Raw genomic sequence first — 23,025 nt, forward strand, 5'->3', positions numbered from 1 at the left:
AGGTAGGGTTGCCATATTGCCCAGATAGCCAGCCGGGTTTTACCCGGATTCTATGCATGCCACCTGGCGCCCGGCTAGCCCCTTACGTGGCCCAGATTCTCAGCTTTAATTTAAAAAAAAAATTAAGTTTCTAGGTGGTCCGGTTCTCGAGATATACATAAAAACGTCAGCCACCCCCCTCGACTGTTAAATCTTTCTTTAAACAGTACTGTACTATAGCACTTTGTAGCTTTAACCCCGCCCGTTCAGCATTCCAGCCAATCAGGGATTGTGTTTCAGTTTCATTGACCTGGTGTCTAGAAAACAAAATGGTGGTTTCACCCACCCACCCCCATTTATCTGAAAATCTCATAAATTGGGTAAGTATATACATTTCAGTGTTTTTCCTCTTGTGTGCAGGAGTTAGAGCTTGGGCAGTGTTTTGAAAACCTTCCCAATACTTGCTTTTTGTAAAAGCAATGCTAATCCCATATGCCCAAAGTAAATCCCATTTAATTCAATAGGACTTACTTTGAGTAGACATGGTTATGAATGTGCTGAAAATCAATGGGACTTTGGAGTGAATGTAAAAAAGAATTATGTTTGTGTTCAAACTCTTTCTGTCTCCAGTCCAATTTTAAAGCAAGTAGGCAGGGCTTACTTAGGTATTACAGTTTTTATTCTGTAGGAAATTTTTAAAACTAATACTGATTTTTCTGCAATGACCAACTGGTTTGACAATAAACTATTATATGGGCTGTATGTATTTATACATCTGCTGTGTGTGCGTGTGTGTGTATGGAGTGTTTCCAACACCCCTGTGAGGTAGGGTTGGAAACCAATGCAGCTCACAACAAGAAATAAAGCCATTTAAAATCCAATGACCATAAAACAAGTATAAACAGTTGCAAAACAGCATAAAGTAGCATGATTTGGAATTTTGGGTTGTGTGAATGAAGTTGCTTATCACTTGAGGTTGCAGTTTTGTCCTGTTTGAGTAAGCCCCACTGAATACGCTGGGACTTGCTTCTGAATAAATAAACTTAGGATTGCACTATAAATATCTTTACAGTTTGTGTAAATAATAAATATATTTGATAGTCATGCTTATATACATATTTCTTCATTTATCATATTTTTGGTTTTTGGTTAGGAATCCTGACTGGTTGTGAGATGCTTAGTTTTTTGTCTTACTCATAGGAATCTTGTTGTGGTTGGTATGGTATTACATTTAGGAAGTGTTACTGCCTTCTGTGTTTTTTTTTCCTATTTGCATTTCACTTATCTTTAACACTCGGTTACAGCCATAGAAGCAACAGCAGCATATGCAAGATAATTAACTCCCATTAGTGATAAGAACAAGAATTTATAATTATTATTTCAATTAAAACAAGAGGCTTATCAATACTTTGAAGAGGACCAGATATTTATTTTCTTTCTGAGCCCAGTACTGGGTCTTTCATGATGCCCGGTGTGTGTGGGGGAGCAGGAGAGTAGTCGATAAGACAGACATCCTGGCATTGGTAATCTAATTAGCAAGGTATGTGTGGGGTTGTTGCACACTTCCAGGCCCAGTTTCATTTTGAGTATGGAGGTGGAACCTGTGTAGATGTGGTTGAGAAATTTTGAGTTAAGCAAAGCTCTGCTTTTATAAAACCTAAGAAACATACAGATACTTTGAATGTCTGAGTGCCTGCACCAGTGGAATACTGGAGGAACTTGTAAAACTTGCTGCAACTGTATTTAGAACCGAGCATGTGGTGTGAAAGACTCCTTTTCCTAACATTTTGGCTTGTTTTTCTCCACCCACCACATCTCTGAAATATATTGTATATGTTATGGTTAACCGTGCTGCTGCCCTGACTTACTTTATGTTTGTTGCTATTTTATGTTTTTATTATGTTTTTATATTGATTGTGTATTTTTATTGTTTTTATTATATTTGTAAGCTGTGCTGAGCTCTGTTTTTAACAGCAAAAGGGCAGGATGTAAATTCTCTTAATCAATCAATAAATACTCCATAGTGTTGGAAACTAGAGTCTAGGCATTTAAGGCTGAAAATGTTGCTTTAAAAAAAAAGATTTCTCACATCTTTCCCCAGTTTTTGGTGGTAATTCCTAGGCACAAAAACAAAACAACTGGACAATCCAAATATTAATATGCAAATATTTGCATAATATGCAAATAATTTGCATAATATGCAAATTAACCTGCCCGGATTTGTGGAACTGGAATATGGCAACCCAGGTAGCTTCATACATTGATCTATCACAGAAGTGGGGAATCAATGGCCCTCCACATGTTGATAGACTTCTATTCCCACCAGCCCCAGCCACCATGGCCAATGGTCATGGATGATGGGAACTGTAGCCCAGCAACGTCCAAAGGACCAAAGGTTCCCCACCTCTCATTTTACATAACTTTTTTTGCACACTTTAAGAAAGCAGAGAGCCAGTGTGGCATAGTGGTTTGAGTGTTGGACTGTGACCTGGGAGACCAGGGTTCGAATCCTCACACAGCCATGAAGCTCATGTTATGTTTTATTTCTAGGCCGCCTTTCAGCCAAATAGGCCCCCAAGGCGGCTTACACACAAATAAAAATACAAATAAAAACAATACAATTTACCAAAAAGAATCAAACTAACAAAATGCTAACATTTCTAAAAAACAAGAACAGCAAACCAAAAGCATTCATTTTCCTGGTAAAGGGCAGTCCCTAGAAAAATGTCACTAAGAGCCAGGGTGGGGGGCAAAGCAGGTGGAAAACTTGCCCCTTGATGGTCCCAGCACAGTTTCACCCCTGCAGCAGCACCTCTCAGCCTGCAGCTCCTCCTGATAAGGTCCAGGCAGAGGCGTGGGGCAAGGCAGGTGGAAAAGCTTGCCCCTTGATGGTCCCAGCACAGTCTCATCCCTGCACTGGGTGACCTTGGGTCAGTCACTGCCTCTCATCCTCAGAGGAAGGCATTGGTAAACCACCTTTGAATACTGCTTACCATGAAAACCCTATTCATAAGGTTGCCATATAAGTCGGAATCAACTTGAAGGCAGTCCATTTAAGAAAGTATTTGTTATTCAAGTCACCTCTCCAAATTGACCAGCAGAGGGCAGCATGTCATAAATCTTTGTAAAGATTTGGGTTTTGTAATCTAATTGCTTCTTGCTGCTGCTTGTTCACTGATACTAAAACCCTCCTCTGCCTTTTAATAAAGATCTGCTCCCTGTCTAGAGCTTCTTGCCACTTGGAGAAATGGGGAGCATGCACCACTATGACAATTGTAAGGTAAACAGATTCTAAATATAAGCATGCAACAACTAATCACATATTTCTGCACACTTTAGCACTGAGTACAGGGCTGGCCCCAGAGGGTGGCCAGTTCAGGCCCTGGCCAAGGGCCCCTGGGTCCCCTGAAGGGCCCCACCTTAGGGTGGGTGGGTAGCACTCCCTTCTGCGATCTGCAGCAGCGTTGGCTCCTAACTCTGCTGCAAATCGTGAGAGGGAGCTCCCAGACACTCCCCCTACTGCTGCGCAGGCCCACAATACCTGCCTGCATGCCCCACCTACCTCTCCCTTGATGTAAATGCTGGTTGCACTGAGGGCACAAGCCTGACATCAACCAAGGTGGTGGCCGAGGTTTCCCTAAGGGGCTGATTCCCCTTCCACCATCTTGGCTGATGGCAGGGATGCGCACATGTAGCATGCATGCATGCCATCAACCAAGATGACGGGTGGAGGTGAATATGAGGTGAAAGCTGCTCTCAGGCCCGGTTCCAAGGGAGGGCCAGGGGAGCACTGGCCTGAGGGCCCCTGAGGCTACAGGAGCCCCTAGGGAGGCCCTCTACTCCCCTTCCGTGATTCGCAGCAGGATCGCTGCTGTGGATCGCAGGGCGAGAGCTTCGGGGCTCCGCCATTCCCTTCCTTAACTTACCTTGTTCTGCGGTTGCGCACGCAGCCTTGCCCTTAAGAAAGATGGCGGCAGGTTTTCCTAAGAGGCTGAAGCCTCTGCCGCCATCTTGGCTGACGGCACGCATGCATGCTGTGCGCTCGCATCCATGCCATGAACCAAGATGGCGGCAGAGGCTTCAGCTCCTTAGGGAAACCTCAGCCTCCATCTTTCTTAAGGGCACCACTGCGTGCACAACCGCAGAACAAGGTAAGTTAAGGAAGGGAATGGCGGAGTCCTGAAGGTGTCGCCGTGCGCAAGTCGCAGAAGGGGAGCACTGGGGCCTGGGGCAGGCTTTTGCCCAAGGGCTCCAGCATGTGTGGGGCTGGCCCTGGGTGCGCACACACGTGCATGTGTGTGTGTGCACATGTGTGCTAGGGCCCAGAGCAAGCTGGTGCCCAAGGGCCCCGGCATGTCTGGGGCCAGCCCTGACTGCACTTAAAATACTTGGAAGAAACAAATCACCAGAAATAGATGGCATACCAATTGAGCTGCTACAAGTTACGAAGATGAAATCTGTTCAAATTTTGACAAAAAATTGTCAAGAAACATGGAAAACTAAACAATGGCCCACAGACTGGAAGCATTCAATATACATCCCAATTCCAAAGGGGATCCCAGGAAATGCAGTAATTATCGAACTACTGCCTTAATATCCCATGCAAGTAAAGTAATGCTCAAGATTCTACAACAAAGGCTCTTACCGTATATGGAGCGAGAAATGCCAGATGTCCAAGCTGGATTTAGAAAGGGAAGAGGCACCAGAGATCATATCGCAAGCATATGTTGGATAATGGAACAGACCAAGGAATTTCAGAAGAAAATCGCCCTGTGCTTTATAGACTACAGCAAAGCCTTTGACTGTGTAGATCATGAAAAACTATGGAATGCTTTAAAAGAAATGGGGGTGCCACAGCATCTGATTGTCCTGATGCGCAACCTATACTCTGCACAAGAGGCTACTGTAAGGACAAAATATGGAGAAACTGACTGGTTCCCCATCGGAAAGGGTGTGAGACAGGATTGTATTTTATCACCCTATTTGTTTAATCTATATGCAGAATATATAAGCGGGATTGGACCAAGATGAAGGAGGTGTGAAAATTGGAGGGAGAAATATCAATAATTTAAGATATGCAGACGATACCATACTACTAGCAGAAACCAGTAATGATCTGAAACAAATGCTGATAAAAGTTAAAGAGGAAAGCAGAAAAACAGGACTACAGCTGAACATCAAGAAGACTAAAGTAATGACAACAGAAGATGTATGTAACTTCAAAGGTGATAATGAGGACATTGAACTTGTCATGCCTTATCAATACCTTGGTGCAACATCAGCTTCGCTCGACCGGCCATGTTATTTGAATGCCTAATCACCATCTTCTAAAGCAGCTACTTTACTCCCAATTTAAGGATGGGAAAAAAATGGAGGTTGTCTATTATCAAAGGTGCTGTGGACTTTGAAGAAGCACAAATACAGGGCGAACGGGACAAACAAGCTAAGCAGAAGGCACATCAAACAAATCCTCATTGCAACCATCTTCCATCTGGAAACCTATGCCCTCACTGTGGGAGGCTTTGTGGATCCAGAATTGGCCTCCACAGTCACTCACGGACCCACTGTTAAAGACCTTATCTTGGAAGACAATCTTACTCGGCCACGAGTGATCGCCAGTGATGATGATGATGCAGTCATTAACCAAAATGGAGGCAATAGTAAAAAAATCAGAAGAAGGCTAGGACTGGCGAGGGCAGCTATGAGAGAACTAGAAAAGGTCCTCAAATGCAAAGATGTATCACTGAACACTAAAGTCAGGATCATTCAGACCATGGTATTCCCAATCTCTATGTATGGATGTGAAAGTTGGACAGTGAAGAAAGCAGATAAGAGAAAAATCAACTCATTTGAAATGTGGGGTTGGAGGAGAGCTTTGCGGATACCATTGACTGTGAAAAAGACAAATAATTGGGTGTTAGAACAAATTAAACCAGAACTGTCACTAGAAGCTAAAATGATGCAACTAAGATTATCATACTTTGGACACATCATGAGAAGACATGATTCACTAGAAAAGACAATAATGCTGGGAAAAACAGAAGGGAATAGAAAAAGAGGAAGACCAAATGAGATGGATTGATTCTATAAAGGAAGCCACAGACCTGAACTTACAAGATCTGAACAGGGTGGTTTACAACAGATGCTACTGGAGGTCGCTGATTCATAGGGTCACCATAAGTCGTAATTGACTTGAAGGCATATAACACACATACACCAGACATTGCTGAACTCCAACTTCCACCAACCCCATTTATCGTGGCCAATGGTTAGGGGTGATGAGAGATTTTATAGTCCAATCCTAAGAACATAAGAAGAGCCTACTGGATCAGGCCAGTGGCCCATCTAGTCCAGCATCCTGTTCTCACAGTGGCCAACCAGGTGCCTGGGGGAAGCCCGCAAGCAGGACCCGAGTGCAAGAACACTCTCCCCTCCTGAGGCTTCCGGCAACTCGTTTTCAGAAGCATGCTGCCTCTGACTAGGGTGGCAGAGCACAGCCATCACGGCTAGTAGCCATTGATAGCCCTGTCCTCCATGAATTTGTCTAATCTTCTTTTAAAGCCATCCAAGCTGGTGGCCATTACTGCATCTTGTAGGAGCAAATTCCATAGTTTAACTATGCGCTGAGTAAAGAAGTACTTCCTTTTGTCTGTCCTGAATCTTCCAACATTCAGCTTCTTTGATTGTCCACGAGTTCTAGTATTATGAGAGAGGGAGAAGAACTTTTCTCTATCCATTTTCTCAATGCCATGCATAATTTTATACACTTCTATCATGTCTCCTCTGACCCGCCTTTTCTCTAAACTAAAAAGCCCCAAATGCTGCAACCTTTCCTCGTAAGGGAGTCGCTCCATCCCCTTGATCATTCTGGTTGCCCTCTTCTGAACCTTTTCCAACTATAATATCCTTTTTGAGATGAGGCGACCAGAACTGTACACAGTATTCCAAATGTGGCCGCACCATAGATTTATACAATGGCATTATGATATCGGCTGTTTTATTTTCAATACCTTTCCTAATTATCGCTAGCATGGAATTTGCCTTTTTCACAGCTGCCGCACACTGGGTCGACATTTTCATCGTGCTGTCCACTACAACCCCGAGGTCTCTCTCCTGGTCAGTCACCGCCAGTTCAGACCCCATGAGCGTATATGTGAAATTCAGATTTTTTGCTCCAATATGCATAATTTTACACTTGTTTATATTGAATTGCATTTGCCATTCTATGCATGTTTATGCATAAGCAAGTCCTTTGATTGGACATGGACCTTACTCCTAGGTAAAGGTGCTTAGGATTGCAATCTTAGCCTGCAAAATGTCTCCTCCATCCTCTTTGGAGACCATTGCAAACTGTAGACTGGGGCTTCCATAAGGCACAGCAAGATCTTTTTCTCCCCCACCCCTTTTTGGGGAAGCTTTCCCACCCCACCCCACCCCACCCCCTTAACATCCATCCTGAAGAAGAATTCTGCTGAATTCAAACACCAGAATTCTGATGACTGTTACTAAGTGGATTTTGGTTGGTTTTAATAAGGTATTATTTTACTATTCTCAGATCAGTTGGCACAGTCCCAGCACATCAACATGAATTGTGATGTCATATTGGTGCAGTAGGCTTGGTACATATTTCTGTGTATAAGGAAGCAACTGGATGCAGGAAGCAGCAGGAGCAAATCCAGGCCCTGCAAAAATTCCCTATAAAGTGTGGTTGCAATTTAGAGCACAAAATAGGTCAGCCTTCCCTGCTTAATTAAAACGTTTGGTATGGTTTTTGTTTTGTTTTGTGATTCCAGGTATAAGCCAGTTAAGGCTTGTTTTTGAAAACAGGAATTGTAGTTAGGGATCTCAGCAGTCTATAAACTGTTAATGAGCCGGTTAAACAAGATTTTGGGGGTGGAGGGATTACTTTCAAACTGCACACTTTACACAACAGAAAAGCAGGCTCCCAGTTGCTAATCACCCAGCAAGGCTTTTAACATACCTGCATCTTCTCCAGTCAAGGAAGAAGTTTGCAGCACACTTAATAGGAGAGATTCCAGTTGAGATATAGTCTGCTCATGCTTAGGAAAGGCAGTAATTTGAGTGCCTTCCTTTTGTGCAACTCTGCCTAGCTCCCTCATCACCTGTTTTTTTCTTGCAGTGGGAGAAAAAGGAACCGGAGGCAGAAAATAGCATCCCGCTAGCTCACCAGTAGGATGGGAGCTTAGCCACCCTCTCCCAACTGTCTCTCCACTGTTGATCTTAAGATGCATCTTACCTGGATTTAACTTCAGTTTGTTTGCCCTTATCCATCCCAAAACCACCACCAAGCACCAGTTTAGGATTTCTACAGCCTCCCTGGGTTTAGAAGATGGAAAAGTGAGATATACTGATGACACTGTAGCCCAAACCTCCCCCTTTTTCATGTGTTTACCCCATAAGCTAATAGCCATGGGGTGGAACAAAAGTCCCACAGCATCATCTTCTGGGAACACTGGTCCAGGAAGGACAAGAGCCATCAAAAAAATGAGCTTCCTAAACGCAACTGGACAAAAAATCCAGTGGAATACAATAGGTGATGGCATCAAAAGCTACTGAGAGATCCAGGAGAACTTAACAAGATAGCACTGCCCCCACCCCTGCATTCTCCAGTGTAAGTCATCCACTAGGGTGACCAAGGCTTTTTCTGTCCCAAAACTGCTCCTGAAACTAGACTGGAATAGATCAAAATAACTAACATAATCCAAAACCAACTGGAGCTGAGAGGCCACCACCTGCACAAAAAAGACACTTTCGAGACCAGGCTGTAGTTATCCATAGTTGTCAGGTCTAAATTTGGCTTCTTCAGTAGTGGTCTCATCACTGCTCCTTCAGGTATGCAGGGATTACACCTTCCTCACTGAGGCTTTAATGTCCTTCAGTGCACATATACCCAGCCCAGTTCTCACTGATTTCACTAGCATTGATGTGCAAGGGTCTAACAGGCAGGCAATAGATCTCACAGCTCCAGTAAACTTGTCCACATCCTCCCACAACACAGGCTGGAAAAAACAACTGTAGTCTTGTGGCAGCTTAAAGACAAACAGCTTTATTATGGCATAAGCTTTCATGGACTACAGTCCATTTCATCAAGTGAAGTTTTATCCTGAGTTACAAGTATATCTACAGGTATATATGGTATGTTTGGTTACAGGTATATATGGGGGGGGAGATTGTAAACTGTGAAGTCGAAGGGAAATGAAATGCAGAAGAGGACAGACAGTGTTCATTACTTTATTAATTGTATCGAAAAATGAAATGGACTGCCTTCAAGTCGATTCTGACTTATGGGCGACCCTATGAATAGGGTTTTCATGGTAAGCAGTATTCAGAGGGGGTTTACCATTGCCTCCCTCTGAGGCTAAGAGGCAGTGACTGGCCCAAGGTCACCCAGTGAGCTTAATGGCTGTGTGTGGATTCAAACCCTGGTCTCCCAGGTCGTAATCCAACACCTTAACCACTACACCACACTGACAAAAAAAAAAATCAAATATCACAAAGCAAAAAAGCATCAATCATGGACTAACATGTTGGGACCTGATGAACCATCCTCAGGAGGGCATTCCACAAAGTGGGTGCAACTACCAAAAGAGCCTTGCTCCTCCTACTAGCTGCCTGCCATATCTCATTTGACAGTGGTACCTGGAGCATTTATTTCATACCTTTCTATACCACCTTTCAAGAATAAAATTCTTCACAAGGCAGTTCACATAAAAAGCAACAATTAAAATACAGTGCTTCAGATGATGACCAGAGCATGTATAGAGGGACATGTAGAAGAAGGTAGTACTTAAAGTATGCAGATCTCAACCTGTTTAGGGCCAGCAATTGAGTGGCAGCATTTTGCATCAGTTGAAGTTCTCTACCCTACAAGGAACCTGTCTATGTAGCTTAAGGCTAGGGACACATCCTGATAAGTAAATGGGGGATGTTCCTTTGTCCCAGCAATCCTTGGTACAACCTAAAACCTTCCCAGCACCTGACTGAGCCTAATCCGTTTAAGACCATAATCCTACTATACACACTTACCTCAGGTGAGAGTAAACCTCACTTAATTTAATAGATCTTACTTTAGAGCAGACACAGGATTGCTCTGCACTTCTGTCATCTTCTCTTACCCTCAATCCACTGTGACCTAACGCCAAGTTTGTGGCTACAACATCAGACCAGTATTTTTTCATCCTCTCTGCACATGTTTTATTTTTCATCTAGCTCTATGAAGATTTCTGGAGAACTCCAACGCTTGCTTTCTATGTTGTGACATTTTTGTTGCTCCTAATAAAGTATTGTCCAACTGAGGATTTTTGGTGTTCTCTTTCTTATGAACCAACACAGCTACAGATGCTTTTTGTGCAATACTCAGATCTGGAATGGGTAGTCTGATTACTCACAGTGAAGCAAACTCATTCTGCAAATACTGACACCCGCATTTTTATTAATATTACCCTCAAGAGTGGGCAACCGTTTTAGATCAAGGGCTGCATAGCCTCTTGACCAAACCTCTGGGGGCAACATACCACATACTGTACTATATCACACACCCTTAACATAGAAATAGTGACATTCATCTAAGGGTCCAAGCCAGGGATTGGGAACATGTGACCCTCCCAATACTTTGCTAGATTCCACCTCCCATCAGCCTCACAGTGTGGCAAGTGGCCTGGGATAGGAATTGTAGTCCAGCAGTATCTGGGGGGCCACAGGTTCCCTATCTAGGGTTACATCTTGGCCCTCAAAACAGGTTTTCTGCTTGAAACCTACTAAACTTCTCTGCATATTAAACGCTGGAGGGCACACAGTCAACAGCGGCGTGATAGCCGAGCTCCCTCTAAATGTCGTTTAACCAGAGGGTATTTCCTCAATATTTCAATATACCCTTGAGGAATTGTGGCAACGACGAGGAAGAAGGAAGTGTTAGCAAGGCCCTGGGCTGTGAAAGGGAGGCTTCTTTGGAAAGCATCTCCAAACTCTCTGCGCTATCTCAAACGAATGTGATCGGTGTGTGCTTTTAAGGCTGCAACCCAACGCACATTTACTTGGGAATGGGCTTTCCTCCGAGTGAATTTACGTAAAATGGAGCCATGAGGCGCTCGCTGGGGTCGTTTGAGGATACTCCACGTGCGCCCATCCTCCACATTTTTTTCTGAGGCGGAAATCAGGCGGTCTCCCGGGGTGGGAGATGACTCCACGGCTTCTTTTGTCTTGCTCCCCCCCCTTCTCTCACTCACTCCCCTCCGCCTTCCCTGCTTTCCCCCCCTTTTTTTGCGCTCCCTTCCCCCTTGCTCTGCCCTCCTCGCCCAAGTCAGCGGTTTTGCTAGCTGGACCCCTATTGGCAGACACGTCCAGTGACGTAACAAAGGAGCTGGGCGGAGCCTCAGCCGGAGAAGTGCTGGTTGAAGCCGGTGCGCGAGCCGCCCCCTTCTTATTTATTTTGTCTCTGGGAGCTGCTCCTCTTTCTTCTCCCGCCCGCCCGGTGCCCCGGTGCTCTGGTGAACCCAGCGGCCAAGCGCACACACCGGGTGGGCAGGCAGGTAGGCTGGCTGGCTGGTTCACGGAGAAGGCGGAGGCAGCGGCTGGTTCAGGTGAGCGAGATAGAGAATCGGCGAGAAAGAAATGGCGAGAGGGAGCACCTGTCAAGGCTGACCTCGTGGGCGGGGGCTGGCCGTTAGGAACCTGTCTTCCCGCCCATTCCTTCAGGTGGGAGATTGGCAAAGGGCACCCGTCACCTGGTTTCAGTGGCCTTCCTCTTGGAGGGGTTTGAGGAGAAGGTAGGAATGGAGTGAACATTTACCTGTTCACTTCAACTGTCTTCCTGACTCCTGGCTCTGGCTATCAGTTTCTTTTTCTTTCTCTCTAACTTGTCTGTGCCAGACCTCATTCCTGTCACTTCATTAGATGTCATCTAAAAATTAAGAGCAAAGGAGTGCCACGGGGCATGTGCTTAGTGCCTTTTCTTCCCTACTGAAGGGGAAAGGGTGGTTGGCTTGGTCTGTTGCAGCAGAAGCCGGAAGGTCTTGTAATTTGTTAAAGACTAAAGTTTTTATTGTGGCATAAGCTTATGTCGGGGTCCGCTTCACTTATTATAATACATCTAATGAAGTGAAAGCTTATGCACGGTGGAGGCTGATCCATTAGAACAAATGGGGCAGTGCCCTAACAATCTTAATCTTGGTTCTTCCAAGTCCACTTGCCCTGACTGTCTGCTTTCTCCTCCTTAGTCTCAGTGTTGCCATTTGTAGAATTCAGCAGGGAGGAAGATGGGGGCAAAAAGTAGAACTAATTAGCTCTAGCTGTTATTGGCTCTGGCCCCACCTACTGTTGGTCTCCCTGCTTTTTGCTGCACCAGCTCCAGTTATCATCAGCCACTACAGCTTATGTAGTAATAGATCTGTTAGTCAAGGCTCTTTGTTGTTCCAGCTTCATTTCTGAGTGGCCACAGCCAGTTACAGCTGACTAAGAACACAGGGGAAGGACTTCTAGGAGAAAAGGGTTGATTGGGCATCTGCTGTGTCACCATGTGTGTGCCTGGTGGTCATAGAGTAAAGACGCACAGACATTGGAAATGTTGTGGATAAGTTATTGCTAAAGTCTGCAGTGTTAACTCTTCCCCCCACCCAATAGCCTATATTTCGCAACACAGGTATCAAAAGAGTTCATTGCTAAAGTTATTGTTCTGAACTGCAAGCACAATACAGGCACATTCTTAGAGTTTTGCTGAACTAGAGTCAAGGTCACGGTAATTAATATTTAAACAAGACACTTAACATTTTATCATGAATATCAGTTTCTCTCAGCCACTCTTTCTATGCGGCCACTAGACAAATGTTCCCAAGTATGTCAATTTGATTTAAACTTTACAAAGCCTTCCCTAGTAGTTTTCAGTCTCAGCATAATTATGAAATGCATATTACAGATTTTGTTTATTTTTGTGTCAATCTAGGACTTCCTATGCCAACAAATAAGTGCTTAGACTTTCATATGAAAATAATTGGACTGGCATAACACTACAAGAATGTAATTTGCAGACCTGAGTTACTGCAATGACATAATAGAAGGTAACCAATCAACATACAACAGGCAGTATTCAGTTAACACATCCCGTCAGTGCAAGGATTTCTGCTTGTGCAGTAGGATCCCCCTGTGTGCACCCCACAACCTCCCCAAATCTCCTTTGGAGGGTTGGGGGACCTTTTGGACAATTTAAGGGGTATGAAGAGGGGAAGAACATTGAGTTGCGCAAGCAGAAATCCTCATGCTGATGAAATGTTCACATAGCACTAAATTGGATACCACCCAGCATGCTTGTTTTCCATGCAAAGCTATTATAGTGCAGAAAATGAGACTTTGAGAAAGGAGGAGTTCAGTGGTCTGTGTTACCCTGAAAGCATTACCTGATTTAGAATGCTGATCAACATTAAAAGATATGATTTTACCAATGAAAAGATTACATCGCAGCCTTGTTTTAATATGACCAGTGACATTTTTACAAGAGGCTCAATTTCACTTAACTTACCCACTGTCTTGTAAGAAAAATAGGCGATCTTGAGTATTAAGGGGTTTTTTTCTTGAGTATTTGGGTTTTTTTCTTTATATCTTTTAATATTATAGGTGGGTTTTTTGTGTAACATCAAAGAGTTGTCACTGAAAAAAAGAGGTGCAGCACAATGCTTTATATATTCATAGGTCCTACTCTGCTGAGTGGCTTACGCCCAGTTAAGTGTGCCCTGGATTGCAGTATAAGTTTGTGAGATGAAAGTGGGGTCCTTGAAATATACAACTTGTACCAAAGCTTTTCCTGTAGTAAGTAAACCCATATAAATATGGAAAATGTCATTGAGACACTGCTAGGCAACTAACTTCCAAGTGTAGTAGCATGTTATCAAAAATAAAAAAGTAGTAGTGAAATTAAGAATAACATTAGAGGCCTTGCTCTCAGTTCCATCCTGGGAGTTTTATTGATTGAGCCCAAGAGACAGGAACTTTTTGTGGTGGTGCATGAACTCTGAAATGCCCTCCTGATTTATAACACCTTGACAGATTGCTGTCACATGTTTATGTATCACATATTCCAACCTGCTTTTACTTTGTGGTGTGTTAGCTGTACTTGGAATGATTGCATTGTTTGGCTTATAGCAATGTTGTATGTTGCTCTGCGTACACTTAATAAAAGAGCAGGATGATGATGACAAATAATTCTATCATGTTATATTTGCTAACCACACAGTAGAAGCAAGGATCTACCTGTGGCAGAGATTTTGAAGTTTTTGATACAGATAAAAGGGAGGATTCAAGCTTAACCAATTTAGCAGTTCAGCTTTGATGCGCATTAATTCCTTCTTAACATGTATAGGATGTGCATGTCTTTATCTTATTTAACATGCCCAGAGGCTTCTACTCAATTACTGGATGATTTAGGTAATTTTATTCCTTTTTATCTTCTTTTGACAGGTTTAAATAGACACTTTTGACTTTACTAGTGAACTCTAAGATTAGCCATATCAGCTGTACTTTGTGGATCCATATCAGGCATGATAAAATGCAGAATAATCCAGTTTTTTTGAAAGCAGATATATTACCCTGCAAATGAGTTCAATAGGAAAGACATTCATTGAGATGGCACCAGTGTTATATTATTTATTTATTAAATTTATAGCCCGCCCTTCCTCCCAGTAGGAGCCCAGGGCAGCTGTGTGGTTTTTAGTGTGGTTTTATGAAGCAGCACAAAAATTGCACTCTAATCACCTCCTGGCTCTCACTTTGGGAACACAGCTTTCCAAACTAGCAATTAATGCCATATTATCTCAAGTTACAAGCTAGCCTTCTTGAAACAGTGTTTTTTTGTAAGGAAGCAGCTAATTGACTTGTGAGCTTTACCCATCAAACATGTTTGTTTGATTTAGGAAACAGGTTTATTTGACACCAAAAAGGTGGAAGCACACAATAGATTTTATTGTACTCTCAGCCCATTTATCTGAGACTAAAGAGACATTAATTATCTGCAGTAAAAGACTTTGATTTCCTTGAACGTTTACTGTAGTTAATGACTTAAGTTTTGTAACTGCTACCAGTTCTTTATTTTGTTGATTTGAATGCATTAGTTTATTGATTGGATTTAAGATGTTTCGGTTGTAACATGCTTGAGCATATTTTGTCGAAAGACAGGATAAAAGCATTTTAAATAGTCTCTGCAAGAAAGTCCAAGTTCCTCAGTTCTATCAGCCTCTCTGCACTAGCTATCAAGCACTAGCTATCAAGAGGCATCTACACATTAGATATGGGGTCAGTTCACTTTGAATATCTGGTCACCAAACTCAGATTTGGCCCTGGATTCAGATTTCTTTGAAGCTCATGTGTGCTTCAGTTGGAAATTTTATTTAGATACATACTGGATTCCTAACAGAAAGATCAAAATAAGTAATCTAAGATTCTGGTGTCATTTAAGGATAAAAGCATAATCTAAGTTAGATTTCATTATCATTAAATGATACCCAAATGACAGATTCAGAATTTATAGAAAAGTCTCTTTCTGGGATTACATTTCAACTTTTAAAAATAGTGTTTCAAGAATCTGGCCGACATGCCTTCTACTTGGAGAGACAGCAACTAACCCTCGTCTGTACTTTCTGTTCCTGACACTTCCAGCATAGCAGAAAGCATATATAAGGGTTGCTTCATACCTTGAAATCAGATAGGGTGGTGTGGGACATGCCAATGCCCAACACTGTGCCCACTGAAATGTAGACTCTGGGAACACAACCAATGGCTTGCTCTAGCCCAAAGATTTCAAGAGCCAGGTATGCATCAGTGCACATGTACAGCTATCCCACACAAAGTTGCATCCACAGTCTCTGCCTAAAGGCATATTTTTACAGCAAGAAGCACATGGTAAACTATATTTTCAGCTAACATCAGGGAAGCTCAAAGACGGTAGAGAGAAAAACAGCTTAATAACATCCTTGAACTTGAACCCATGCGAGGTAACCAAAACTAATGTCCCAAAAGTAACAGAACATTTCAGGCTCAAGGAATTTCCCTGGAGATTGCAGAGACCTGGGTGAAAGTAAACCAGCTAGGAAAGGAGAAGAAGAGCTATTATTTGTTCCTAACCCATTCAAAATATACCAGTTCATTGCTTAAGAAGACTGAGGTTTGAAGTGATGGGCTTGATTTGTAAAAATAAAGTGAAGGTACTTTCTAAACTGTTGAGAAAGTGGTTTCAACATACATTTCACTACATTCAGAGGTATTTGTTTTCAGGCACAGAAAACTACTTTGTTGCAACATCAGTTTTCAGTCTTTTGGATAAACACTTCTGTAAATTGTTTTATGGAAATTTTAATGTAGGATAATCTAACATTTAACTTTCACTCAAAGGAAGACTTAAGAAAATGTGTACTTGCATAACAGTGTTGAGTGATGTTTTGTACTTTCTCCGTTTATGGTCTTTGTGGGGAGCGGTTCTCCCATTTGTGCTGTGCTATTGAGAGAGTAATAATCGGCTCAGGAAAGTTTACATGCTGGGCATATATATGTCAACAAGTTTTTCACAGGCAAGTGCTAAGTTGAAATTGATTTTAACTAGCAAGTGATCATTATGAACAATTTTGGTAATTGTTGCTGAGACTAGTTTAGCTATTCAGTTGAAGATGTGCCTCTAGTGCTTATGTAGAAGGCATTTTAGAAGGAATCTTAGCAAGTATGTGAATGAATTTCCCCTGTATATAGCTATTGAAGCAATGAGAACTCTGTCATCTAAGGCATCTGGTTGCCCTTCTATTCATAGTGCTGAAGGTTGCATTTGCACAATGGTTTCCAGCAGTCCTGAGAGTGGGATTTCATTACCCTGGATAGCGCCTTGCCCCTTGTTTTGACTAGCAAAGGTAAATCAGTTGCATGGAATAAGCAAGTACATGCATTTGCTTTATTGTGTAATATATAATGTCACAATACTGACAATTTCTTGGCACCAAATTTGATTTACCTTGACTTATCACCTTGACTTTTAAAAAATGATGAAGAGTACACTCACTGCTCTTCTCAGAAAATATCCCTTGGCTAACAGTTTGAAGAAGAGATACTAAGGCAGGGCAAGGCCTGCAACCACATGTCTGACAGTTTTCAGAAGCAATCTAGACATGCCAAGTTGGAGAGTGTTAGTTTATAAAAATGTTTTTTAAAAAACTGCTTAGAACATGATGCATAAACCCTTCTACCTGTTGGAAGTGGGGCAAGAGCAACTCCTGTTTTGTTCTTTTGTTTGTGCTCCAGAAGGGAGATAGAGCTAGAATCCTCCAGATGGATAGGCTTGTTTACCTTTACCTGTGATGCTCTGACTTCCTTCTGTTGCTAGACTGTTACATCTTTAGGGAAGCTTACCTGCCCCTCCTCCTTCTGCCCTTTCCACTTCGTTCTTCTCTGACTGTCCGGGAGAGAGGAGATATCCTTTGTCTCTACTCTATCTCCTAGCCATGGGGCTAACTCCTACACCTGGGTGTTACGCCTCCAACTTAGTTAGTTAGAACTAGGTATGCCTTTCTATCTACTATGTATTTCTATAAATAAAGTAGCTTTTCTTATTTTACTAAGTCTCCAGTCTCAGTGATGCTGATGCAGGGTAAAAGCCTGCTTTCGTAGGTAAACGCACACACACGCTGCCACACTCGCATTTCAACATCCGCTGTTAATGTCTGCTGCTGTGTGCTGCTTTAAAGGAAATTTGGCAACACAAACACATACAGCAACACTACCATTCCCTATAAGAATGGATAAACCGTGGAAATTTTGGAGCCCTTGCATGCTACTAAGCAACTAGCTATTTCCATTGGTAATATTCTTTCTATGGTGTTATGCTAAAACTCCACATATCATTTCCTTTGCTGAAGTACTAAATTATACTTTTTAAGTGATGGCATTAAGGTTGTTGCAGCTGAGAAACCAATGTCACGTTTCAGTTGGAAGTCCAGGTGAGCTGTGTCAGACTAGATGTAACTTTGGACTTCTTTGGCAAGGCACTGGTTGAAAAATATGCTTGTCTATAGTATTGAAGGCTATAGAACCGGTAGTATATTTGTGGTAACTCCTTTGCTTGGATATGATGTTGATATATCCCAGGGAGAATATAAGTATTGGCAAGGGAGATAAATTATGGCCTAACAACTTCTGTAGCTTAACTCCTTTTTTTTCTTACCCAGCTTGACTCAGTAGTTTATGTAGTTTGTTGAGAATATGATATTTGCATGGTATTAATGTGTATCGGGTAAGATGAGCTGTCTTGAAGACTCTAGTTAAAGGTAACAGCTATCACCTGTCTCATTAAGCACTTAGACAAAATACATTGCTTGTTATATTGGGTAGGTTTTGCTACTGTGTATTTACTCTTGGTTTCTCCTGTTATAGTACTTGGTTGTGATGTCAGAGGTTGCCTTGTAAAATAAAATGTCTTGGTTGAAAGGTGAACATTTTTAGATGTGTATGTAAATGAAAATAAATACTTGTTTCACACTTTAGCAAAAATTTCCCCAGAGGGTTGGGAGACCCTCTAAAATAATGTGAGAAGCGGTACAGAGGGAAAGGGTATTGGCAAGAATCTCTTCTCTTCACTTCTTCGTGTGGGAACCTCTACTAGATTGCAGTCCCTTCTACAAGCAGAACAGCAACTCTGGATCTACCTTATTGACTTAAAATATTTGGATGAGTGCTAAGAAATAGTACATTTTGTTGAGTTGGTGGGCACTATGACCACTTTTTTAAAAATAAGGTTTTCTCCAGTACTTGCAAAATACTTGATTTCTACAGTGAAATGTTTCAGACTTAATTCAAAAATATTATTCAAAACTAAAATAATGTAAATTTCACTTTTTACCTGAAAAGTTTTCAGGAATTTTGCAAATGTATGTAACATATGCCAAATGTGAAAGTTGTTGAATAACTTCTTAATAAATTACAATGATTAAGCATCAAGACTTTGAGTTGCATTTCAGTCTGCTGAAAACTTGTTCACAAATACCCTACAACTATGCATAGTTCTTGGTTTGATTTTGGTAATGGTGGTTGTGTTTGGGGGGGAGGGCAGTGAGGGTATAATTTGTTCAGCTAATGATACTTTGAATTTGTTATGAGCAGCTGGTACTTTCACAGGGCACTACTTGCACTTATCCAGAGTTGTGTAAGCTGAAAAACCATGAGAAGTCTTTGGTCTTCTGTACTCTTTGGTTAAGATCTGCTCTTTTGAAACTGCTTAAACAGATTGAACAGTTTGTTCTGTATGGAGTTTATTCTTCATTACAGTTAGAACACCATGGAAAGTTCATATGGATTGGGTGATGAAGAGGCTTCAGCATATTATATATCATCTTTATATGTGCTAGTTGTTGTTTTTTTGCTGGTCCTTGCAATAAGGACTAACAGTAGTGCTACGTGATTATGAGACAATATTTAGGTACAAAGCTGGAACATAGCTATGAATGTTGAGTAAACAAGTTTCTGATTTGTAGCTAGAATTGCAGTACACCCAGTTTTGCAGTGAAGAATGTGCTTTGTATGAATGAGGCTCTTAACTGGAATCCAACTTTCCAAGACTGAGCATCACCCACTCTCAACCCTGCTTTAAGAATGAGAATAACCATTGGTGCTCTTCTTTTCAGAGCAAGGTTGAAAGGAGGTTCTGTTCAACCCTGGAAGCCACCAGTTAATGACTAGTTTGGTTATTTATATGACTCAAAGCAAAGCTGCTCCCTGCACCTGCCTTTCTATGGCATGAAGATTTACACTGCTTGGGGTATTTTCATAGAAAAGCAGTTTAAAGGTTTAATAAATCTTTTCCCAGGCAAAGGAAATTATAGTGCACACTGTTCGCATAAAAACATTTCACTTCCAGCTACCAGCTACAAGTTGCAGATTATAGTTGTATATGTATTGTACTTTGAAAATCAGCCAGGAGACTTCAGTAATTTGTGGTGACAATATACCATGTTATTAGAGCTGCAGAAAATATAAATGAGGCTAGAAGAAACCTTTTTACACAGATGAACTGAACCATAGAAAATGGCCCACCAACAACAAATGCATTGTTTTAGCACTTAAAAAGATCAATTTTTCATTGTAACATCTGGATCCTCAGGTGCAGGATCCATGCAGCTGGGCATGGGGAAAAAGTGATGACTTAACATATAAACCTAACTGGATGACACAGATGTAAGCACATGATGTCATGAATTAGTGACCTGCAACTGTAAGGAAAGATGCACTATATGTCACTGTGTTAAGAGTGGATTCCATTGTATGCTTCCATGTGCCTATGAAGGCCATTGCTCAAGGAATAGTTATCACTGAACTATCAGAAAATATCATGACCATACAAATGCCCTTGCAAAATGGTGCATATCTCAGCCATTAATTGTCATACTGACATGTGATACTGCTATAAATAGCTACAGAATTCAGTAATAAATGTTCAATGCTTTATACTTGTATCTGTAATAGTTTTTCTGTATTTAACCCCCCCACGATAATTATATTTTATGTTATCCAAATAAACTAATAAGTGTAATGCATATGCATAATTCTAACATTTGTCTTAGAAAATGCAGTTACCTTCACATAAAAAGTGATCGAGTAGTTCTTGAGATATTTACCGTTAAAGGTTATAGTGTAGTGGACATTTTTATGAAATCACTCACAACTAGATTTTCTGGGAGTGACTCCTGGCTGATTTTCAAAGTCCAATACATATACAACTATAATCTGCAATTTGGAGTTAGTAGCTGAAAGTGAAATATTTTTACACCATTTGCTGCTATTACAAGGCTCCTGAGCAACTGTGCTCTGTTCTTCTTGTTATCAGAATGGTAGAGATTAATGTCTGAAGAATCAATATATAAATAACAGTGGAAATTTGTCTGTAAAAGTAAAGAAATGTCTGCTCGTTCTCATTGCTAAATGCCTGACCAGATAAAAATGCCTTGTATACCTGAAAAATCTACCTGCATCCGCCTGTACAGGGCTAATTGAAGGGTTATTTAGAGTAGTTCAGCTTCATTTAACTTATTAAATTTGTATTGAAGGAAAATTACACCCTTCAGTATCAATTCTGAATGTACTGTACTAATTTTCTGTTGAAGCAGCATTTGCCATTCCAGATTGAAACAGCATTATTTTATGTTGCATATTAGGGCTAGGCTGAACAGTTTTACATGGACTATTGTTCTAATCAAAATCCCTATGACCTACTGATGTTTTTAATTGTACAAAACTGATCAGTTAATTGCTGGGGCCTGCAAGCCTGCCTCTCAGCCCAGCCTTATCTCTACATTTATGGAAGGTGGGGTGATTTGGTTGAAATGGTTTTGTAGGCCAGAAATTCCCTGCCACTGCCTTAAGGCATGACTGATTTGTCTTAAGCAGTTCATCAGAAAGAAGCCAATGATCCACTGATGGACCACACCCTACTTTTACTTCTGCCTGCTTCTGTAGTGTACATTCATATCCAATTCTATATTGATTGCTAAATTCTATTGTTGAAAAACTGTGTTGTGTAGCAAAGATGCTTTTTTTCTGGCTATATCTTTCAGCATTAAGGAAAGTTATGGAAGCTGTTGCTCTTGCTATTTTTGTTCATTTTGTAGAATATGGATTCCAGGTCTAGAAAAAGGTTCTTAAATGTGCAGTTCGTTTTATCCTTCAAGCAGATTTTTAAACATGCATTTTTTACATAAAGGTTCATTGCTAATACTATGGATTAGGAGCTCCTAGTATAAGTATCTGTACAATATAGAAGGTCTAGAAGGCATCTATTTTAATTAGATTTGTCATTCCCATCTAAACACTTTCAGAAGGTTTTCCTCAAATTTGGAATATCTAATCAGATAACAAATACCTTCATAACATTCTAACACCAATGTCCATCTAATAATGGAGACATTTATGCTTTTATTATTTTATAGGAAATGGGCAGTGTAAGACCTAACACACACATTCAGTTTCCAATAAAGCCTGATGCTACAGCATCCATGTCCTATAGAAATAAAATTCATGTCATGTAGATACAACTTTCTTCAAGTTCTTAATGCTTGTAACTGACCTGGTATTTCATCTTGGATCAGATAACTCACAATAAACTGGGTACAAATGATAGGTTTTTAGTATTTTTAGTATCTGCTGCAAGTGATCACCAATTTTTATCTTGTAGGTATAATAAGCAAGCTTCTTTATACATGGAATTTGCTATGTCAGGCACTTCGAATAATTAGTCTGTGCCCTAATAATACCACTACTATAGTTTTTCTATGACAAGACCACAAGCAGTGTGAAAGATGTGGCTGTTTCCACAGAGGAAGGGAATGTAGAACTGTGTAGTTTATTGGTAAATGTGAATATGTACAGTGCCGTGATGTGCCTACGTGTGCCTGCTGTAGAATAAACAATTGGGGGAACCCTGCAAAAGAATGATACTGCTCACAATGTTTTCCTTTTAGAAAGGAAAGGGGCTTCCCCTCTGCCCAGTGCCCACCATCCAATCTCCTCCCCCTCCCTCCCTTCCCCTCCCTGTGGTCAGTTTCACCTATCCTAAGCATGATTGCACAGGAGTAAATGCCATGGAACTCAATAAGCATGCAAATGATCAAAAGTGCCCTTCCCTCCTCCTCCCTCCCATCACCTCCCTTTTGCCCCTCTCCCCCGCCCCTTCCTCTCCCCTCTCCCCCGCCCCTTCCTCTCCCCTCTCCCCCGCCCCTTCCTCTCCCCTCTCCCCCGCCCCTTCCTCTCCCCTCTCCCCCGCCCCTTCCTCTCCCCTCTCCCCCGCCCCTTCCTCTCCCCTCTCCCCCGCCCCTTCCTCTCCCCTCTCCCCCGCCCCTTCCTCTCCCCTCTCCCCCGCCCCTTCCTCTCCCCTCTCCCCCGCCCCTTCCTCTCCCCTCTCCCCCGCCCCTTCCTCTCCCCTCTCCCCCGCCCCTTCCTCTCCCCTCTCCCCCGCCCCTTCCTCTCCCCTCTCCCCCGCCCCTTCCTCTCCCCTCTCCCCCGCCCCTTCCTCTCCCC

General features: G+C 42.0%; 1 protein-coding gene across 4 annotated transcripts in view; it reads left to right on the forward strand.

The window, feature by feature from the left end:
- The first annotated feature begins 315 nt into the window (after positions 1-315).
- The window catches only part of LRRC8B (leucine rich repeat containing 8 VRAC subunit B), a 52,565-nt gene continuing 29,855 nt past the window's right edge, over positions 316-23,025 (forward strand). For 2 of the 4 annotated variants that reach the window (XM_061633594.1, XM_061633598.1), the window contains exon 1: positions 11,348-11,579. The gene's annotated coding sequence lies outside the window, so the exon portion shown is untranslated. Of the gene's footprint in view, positions 360-11,347; positions 11,580-11,631; positions 11,766-23,025 lie in introns of those variants that run through there. The other 2 variants (XM_061633596.1, XM_061633595.1) reach the window with 2 other exon arrangements.

Source organism: Rhineura floridana, chromosome 6 (genome assembly GCF_030035675.1).
Source record: "Rhineura floridana isolate rRhiFlo1 chromosome 6, rRhiFlo1.hap2, whole genome shotgun sequence".
Lineage (NCBI taxonomy): Eukaryota > Metazoa > Chordata > Lepidosauria > Squamata > Rhineuridae > Rhineura > Rhineura floridana.